Source organism: Populus trichocarpa, chromosome 7 (genome assembly GCF_000002775.5).
Source record: "Populus trichocarpa isolate Nisqually-1 chromosome 7, P.trichocarpa_v4.1, whole genome shotgun sequence".
NCBI lineage: Eukaryota > Viridiplantae > Streptophyta > Magnoliopsida > Malpighiales > Salicaceae > Populus > Populus trichocarpa.
This window is the reverse complement of record NC_037291.2, coordinates 2,891,741-2,897,769: the sequence shown is the minus strand read 5'-3', so window position 1 is coordinate 2,897,769 and position 6,029 is coordinate 2,891,741. Positions and strand designations below refer to the sequence as shown.

General features: G+C 32.6%; 1 long non-coding RNA gene across 2 annotated transcripts; it reads right to left on the bottom strand.

Annotated features, from left to right (window-relative positions):
* Positions 1–1,562: 1,562 nt before the first annotated feature.
* LOC112328138 (uncharacterized) lies at positions 1,563–5,460 on the bottom strand. Of its 2 annotated transcripts, XR_002982775.2 has the most exons (4): positions 4,710–5,460; positions 4,492–4,619; positions 4,118–4,226; positions 1,563–1,609 (listed from the first exon to the last, which is right to left on the bottom strand). It is a non-coding gene; the product is annotated as an uncharacterized LOC112328138 (long non-coding RNA). The 2 variants fall into 2 exon arrangements; XR_002982772.2 differs by lacking the exon at positions 1,563–1,609 and having other exon boundaries at positions 3,900–4,226; positions 4,710–5,455.
* Between the last annotated feature and the right edge of the window lie 569 nt (positions 5,461–6,029).

The following is a 6,029-nucleotide window of genomic DNA, read 5'->3' as shown; positions in this document are numbered from 1 at the left end:
TATGTATTTGAAGACATGTCAAATGGACAAAACCCATCAGTGCACAACCCTAACCGAATATTTCTCGGATCTGATGCAAAGCTTAAGTGGACACGATTAAACTCCTTCCATGCCTCCCCATCAGATGGGTGCACCATAACCCCATTATCAGACTTATGATAATGATGCCATGTCATATCTTTGGCATGATATGGAGACATGAATAGTCTCTGAAGCCTTGGTGTTAGAGGAAAGTATCGGAGTTGCTTCTCCGCCTTATTGGAACCTTTACTAGTTGGATTTCTAGGTTTGTATCGTGAACTTCCACAAAAATCACAATTTATTTTCATTGCATCTGCCCCATAATACAGCATACAGTAATTAGGACACACATCATATTTCTCATAACCAAGTCCAAGTGGCCGCATGAATTTCTTGGCATCATAAAAATTTGAAACCAAATTTTCATCATTAGGCATGCAACTTTTTGTAAAGTCAATGAAATTGTTAAAGGCATTCTGAGTCAAATTTAAAGTTGACTTCATATTAAGCAATTGTACACAAGCAGATAATTTGGATTGCTTGGTACACCCATCCCACAACGGCTCCTCCGCGGCTTTCAAAAGCTTAAAAAATTTAGTTGCATCCGGATTTGGAATTTCTCCTGCTACCACAGGACTAGACACATTATCATTGTAGAATGCATCACCCAACCCCACTGCATCCATAACCATATTCCTATATGGATTCTCTAGACAAACATCATTCACAACATGACTCATTCCAATCGATGAAGGTCCAGCCAATATTGGTTCTGCGACATAAGGCTCCCCATGTACAGTCCAATTTTCATAACAAGGTAAAAAACCTTTTATCAATAGATGTTTACAAACATCATCTTCCTTTAAAAACTTTTGATTTTTGCACCTCACACAAGGACATCTAATTTTTCCCCCAGATATATTTTTATCAATTGAAAATGCAAAATTGATAAATCTTCTAACACCGGTAATGTATTCAGGACGAAGGCGACCATCTATAAGACGACGATACATCCACGATCGATCATCCATGTTAATCTAATTAACATGACAACACCAATAAGCATTTTTTGATATACGCATACTTCTTTAACTACTAGTACTTAAACAATCCTTTAAAATAAAATATGTACCACATGAATAAACTTTAATTATTTGTCTCTTATCACATACATTGTATCTATCTTTTGGTCTCTTATCAATAAAATATGTACGACATTTAAATTTGCAATTAATTGATATATTATTTAGCCACCTCTAGGTTTCATTTTGGTCTCATAATTTCCATCCAAAATAAACTCAATATCAGATTTAATAAAAGAAAATCATTCAATTAGTTTTCTTATATAAACTATCAATATTGTCCCAATGAAAGGCAGAGTTCCAACTACTTGAAAAGATTACAATAGGCATGCCCAACAAAAAAATTATGCACGATATAATTAAGCAACCATGTAAAAATGGAGCAAAATAGACTTACCTAAGCCCCAAGAATCAATGGCACAAGGTGGAGGTTTTCTTATTGCAACCCAATCAGATTTGGCGAACTCTATTGGATTATATTATGATCCAATAAGCCATTCATATTGCTGGAAAAATAAAAAACGTAAACAATATGTTACACCCATCAAGTTATAACAATTGCTAGTCTTTAAAATAAATCCAAGTTAAATTGATTCCAAGGATGCGTCTGAGAGGGTGGAAAGACATGAAGGGAAATAAAATGCACAGAGGGATCGGATGCTTGCTTTGTGTAAAAAGCTTGAAATGATCCAGAAGACAAGGTCTTCCAGATAAGTGCTAGCTAATTGGAATCTGTTGGAATTTAGCCGGAGAAAAAAGTAGACATCTCCTTTTCAAATGGGAAATCATTAAAAAAAAAATACTATTGAATGCAAAATTAAAGCTTGTCACTTTTCAACTCAACAGAATTGGTGCATTTAAATAAAAACCTACCATCCGGTGAGCTAGTCGTACACACGTAGCTAGCCTTTTTAATGAAAGATGAAAAAATATAATGAGTTCATAAGCTATAACTCTCAGGGAGTCAAGAGAAATGGCAAAGGGCGAAGATAGAGGATATATATATTTTTATGTGTTTTTTCATTTTTTTTAATTAAACATATTTTTATCTATATTTTTATCATTTAATTAAACATATTTATCTTTTTTCAGCAGGTATTATAGTTTTATTGCGATTCATCTTGACTAATTTATCTTTTCTTTTTTATGTAATTTTAATTTGGTTATGTGAAAATGGTTTTCTTATGGATTTTATGTTTGAATGATATATGCATGATTGCGAGTTCTCTTGATTAATTTTCCGACTATTTTCACAGTAATTTGATTAAAATGAAAATAATCTTTGCATGGATTTTATGGAAGGATGGTATACGCATGATTGATGTGCTTAATGTTTTCTTAGCCTTATAATTTATTGAAGAGAATTTGAATTTTCTTTTCAGGCCGTCTAACAAGTCTTTCACCACTGAAAAACACATAAATAATTCAAATTTCCCAAGTGATAGTAAAATTATTTCATTTCAATTTCAGGTCCATCCATCCATGACCAATAAACCTTTTAACTTTGTAGCTTGTCAAATGAATTATAGTTTATATGTGTGCAAAATTTTACAAATTAGGACATTCCAATTGATTTGAAAATTAATTCACGTGAGTTATAAACATCAAGTTCAATGATTGAATCAGTGGTAGTCAGATGTCATGGAATGGTGTAAATCATGGAAATCATACAATTTTAGTGCATGGTTGATGAAAGCAATAACTCCTATTTTAAATTCATTTTTTAAAAATGTACCAAGGACGTCTGAATCAATATTCCTTAGTTGTAGTCATTGGTATGGTGGTTGGATAATTATTTACCATGTTTATGAGCTATGAAGGTGCACATTCAACACAGAGGGGGCAAAATAACGAAGGAAAAAAAAAGTAATTCTTACTACCATGAAAATTAAAAGCCCTCATCACGCATTGATTGTGTAATCATTAATTATTAACTTAGCTAACTAGCCAATCATCAACAGACATGTCAATAATTTTCCCTTGTAAGGTCAGTAAAAAATATAGATTTTAACCTTCAATAATTATGAATATTGGCCTAATGTTGGTTTTTTAGGATCGCAGCTTGATTAAAGGATTTTTTAAATAATTAAAATGTTGCTAGATAATTACAAAATACTTTTTATAATTTATTTGTTTTTTCATTTTGCTTCTAGTTCTTTAAAAATTACACTTTGCATTCTAAATTAATACAATAATAAAATTACCAACATAGCAATCCCAATTTCAAACCAAAACCCTAGTCACCCTTGCCATTTTTACACAATCTGCATATCAGAAATCAAAGTTCTAAGTAATTCTAATAGATTAGAAAGCTCCTTTCCAGGTAGATTTTATTGCTGGAAATCAAAGTAAAGAAAAAAATAATCCCGAATATATCATGTTATGTTTTTTTTTTTTTAACAAAAATCAAGCAACCCCACAACACAAAATTCATTAAAAATACACAACTTACTCTTGTAATGTTCCCCATAAGATTCCACCCTTAAATATGTCCTTATCACCTCTTACCCCATTCTTTTTACTCTTGTAATGTTCCCCCCCCCCCACAGCTTATTGTAAAAAGCATTAATTATTATTTTTTGAACTACCCACCCAAAGTTCTAAACTACCTTGTCATTGATTTATATTGTCTAACCAAATAATCAAAATGGGATTTGGGCCTCTAAATGCCTTCATGGTTTTCAAATTAAATAAAGAAGACCGAGGCTTATTCTTATTCTTCTTAAGAGGAAAAATACCAAAAACATGAACTTCAGGAAGCAATATGTAAAAGCAGAAATAAAAAAGACAGTACTATGCCCAGAAAAGTTAATTTAATATAATCCCAGCATCATGTTCACATAAACCTCCAAAACTAGGATCTACAAGGACAATAAATTTAAATATGAATAATCTTATCCCAATGAAAAACAGAGTTCCAATTAATTGAAAAGATTACAATAGGCATGCCCAGCAGACAAATTAAGCATAATCTAATTAAGCAACCATCAAAAAATGGAGCAAATTTGACTTACCAAAGCCCCAATAATCAATGGCCCAAGGTGGAGATTTCCTTGTTGCAACCCAATCAGACTTAGCCAACTCTATTGATTTATATTGTGATCCAATAAGCCATTCATATTGCTGGAAAAATAAAAAAACATAAACAGTATGTTAAACCCATCCAGCTTTATCAATTGCTAGTCTTTAAAACAAATCTAAGTTAAACTATGAAAAACAGAAAGAATATCCAAGTTAAAGTACTGTTTAGTTTTCATATTTTCATGGCAATTGTCTTCTCATAACAATTTTTTTTCTGAATTGAATAAGGAAAGAAAAAAAACAGTCCTATGCCCTGAAAATTTAAAGATGCATATTTAAATTTTGATACAAGAGAATCAATACACACCACTTAATCCCGTCTTTGGTAGCTATTGCAATATCTGAATTTTGTTTGCTGAAAACAGGAACTCCATCAACCCTCCTGCTCCCATAGCTATGTGGAATAGTCTTGAGAAGTTGGTGTGCTGCCTTGACCTGTGAGAGCATAAATCAGATAAACAGCATTATGAATCTATCACAATAAATACAACTTTGTTAATACAATGTGGTCTGAACAAATGGTACCTGCTTTTAATTTGGAACAAACTGAAATAGTTGAGGTTTCTCCTGCATAACACAGCAAAATAAAAGGTGGATTATTCCAGAAAATGATACGATATTACAAATATGAATAGGATCGCAAAATTTGAATTTTGTCAAGGAAAATAAGTGCGTATAAGTTTTGCAACTAAAACTAATAATTGCATATTTTGAAATAATATCTACACGAATCAGCAACCACCACATCCTAGTAAGTTGGATTGGCTGTGACTAAAAGGCAGCACTAAAACTCTGCAAGCATGCTCAATCAAATCACAGCAAGAAAAAAGAAAAAAAGAAACACTTGGACTGCTACAGAAGAAGAAAATGCATCACAGGTTAACCAGTTGCTAGACTCTCTAGATTTTAACAGCATCCATACGCTGCTGTAACACTTCAAAATTATAGAAGTAGAGCATTACAATGTAAAAAGTTGAAGCAACAGGGTAGCAAGTTACAACAGGGTATAATATTCAGAGCCAATTTCAGTGGGGCAAAGGAGGAGTTATTTAGCCAAAAAGCCTTGCTTTGTTTAAAGACAATTATATGCCTGAGGAGATGAGAAAATGTGGAGATATAACATTGGATCTTACAAAACAGTAGTTTGAACAGAAAAATGCATCCCACTTACACGATGATATGAAGGTATCTCATGGGGGAAAACAACTATCTACTGGCAAAAAGAAACCAAAGGGAAGCAAAAATGATTATAGCTCAACTGCTGGGACATCAAAAAATTTATGAACCGTAACCCTAAAAATTAAATTGGGGGTTTTGATAAATTTTCAATTACACATGCATAATTAAACATTTCATAAACCCCTATATTATCGAATTAATAGCCTAAAACCATTATTCAAAGTATTGAAGAAAAAAAAAAGTTACCTATGTTCTTGAGTTACAGGTGACCGAGATCGTTCTACAGGGACAGAAAGAAACCTGGATTGGGAAAGTTAGGTGAAAAATTTTTAGTGCAAGTTAAATTGCAACAAACAAAAAAAAAAACCCTTAATTACTTACCTGAACTATTGAAGAAAACCGTGAAACACCCAACCCGTTTACAAGGAGATACCTTAAATCAGCATGTCCGATGGTGATAATGATGGGTCTGGTTCGATTTTGTTCGGATGAAGGAGAAGAAGATGAAGAAAAGAAATTAGGGTTGCTGAAGACGCGAAGAAGATGAAATGTTTGGGATAAAGGAAAATCAAATCGATGAAGAGAGGTTGATTTTTCTACAGTTATGGATCGATGTTGTTAGGGACGAAGGAGACTGGAAGAGTGGAAGATCATTAATTTTAATCT